This window comes from Schistocerca nitens, chromosome 1 (genome assembly GCF_023898315.1).
Source record: "Schistocerca nitens isolate TAMUIC-IGC-003100 chromosome 1, iqSchNite1.1, whole genome shotgun sequence".
NCBI classification, from domain to species: domain Eukaryota; kingdom Metazoa; phylum Arthropoda; class Insecta; order Orthoptera; family Acrididae; genus Schistocerca; species Schistocerca nitens.
Window position 1 is genome coordinate 180499400 of NC_064614.1, and position 1096 is coordinate 180500495.

Genomic DNA, 1096 nt, shown 5'->3' on the forward strand with positions numbered 1-1096 from the left:
CAAATTGGAGCGATCACATACTGTAGATAATTTTGAAGCGAAAGGAAAGTGAAGACCGCGATTTATTGGCAGAACACGTAGATAGTGTAACAGGTTTACTAAAGAGACTGCCTACACTCGACCTCTTCCAGTGTACTGCTGTGCGGTGGGAACCGAATCAGATAGAACTGACGGAGGACATCGGTAAAGTTCAAAGAAGAGCAACACCTTTGGATTTGTCGTGAAATAGGGGAGAGAGAGCCACGGATATGATACTCGATTCGGATTGGCAATCATTAAAACAATATAGTGATATGGAGGTACACTAGAAGTGAAATTTATTACACAGAGGTGTCACCTCTGGTAGCAGCAATGGTGCTAAGCCGCCTGGGAATCGAGTAGTACTGAGATTCGATGCCAGATAGGATATGTCACCCCGATATGCGTCAATTCTATGCCAGCATTCGTTAAGTCGTAATGATGTGGATGATGGCGTGTCAGTCTGCCAACAGCCAATGGCCAGATGTTCAAATGGTTCAAATGGCGCTGAGCACTACGGGACTCATCTGAGGTGATAAGTCCCCTAGAACTTAGAACTACTTAAACCTAACTAACCTAAGGACATCACACAAATCCATGCCCGAGGCAGGATTCGAACCTGCGACCGTAGCGGTCGCGTGGTTCCAGAATGTAGCGCCTGGAACCGCTCGGCCACACCGGCCGCCCCGGAGGCCAGATTATCAGTATGGTGGAGAGATCTAATGAAAGTTCTGTTCAGGGCAATAGTCGAACACCCTCTGCCTCCAAACATGTCAGTACAGCACGTGCAACATGCGGTCCTCGTTATCTCGTTAAAAAATAACGACGTGGAGGCTGTCAGTATAGAGCACAGGCGCCGATCTTAAATGTAACGGCTGCTGTGAAATTATCACACATACCGGAGCTCCCTAAACATTTTTGCTCGTTGCCCACGTGCCATTTTTTTCTATTTTGGATAGACTCCAAAATAGGATAGACTCCCTAGCTTTCACATACAGAAATTTTACAAAGTTATGTACTTCAGACTACTCACTTTAATAGGTTTGAATGCAGATGCGTAGTGCGAAAAACTTAAAAA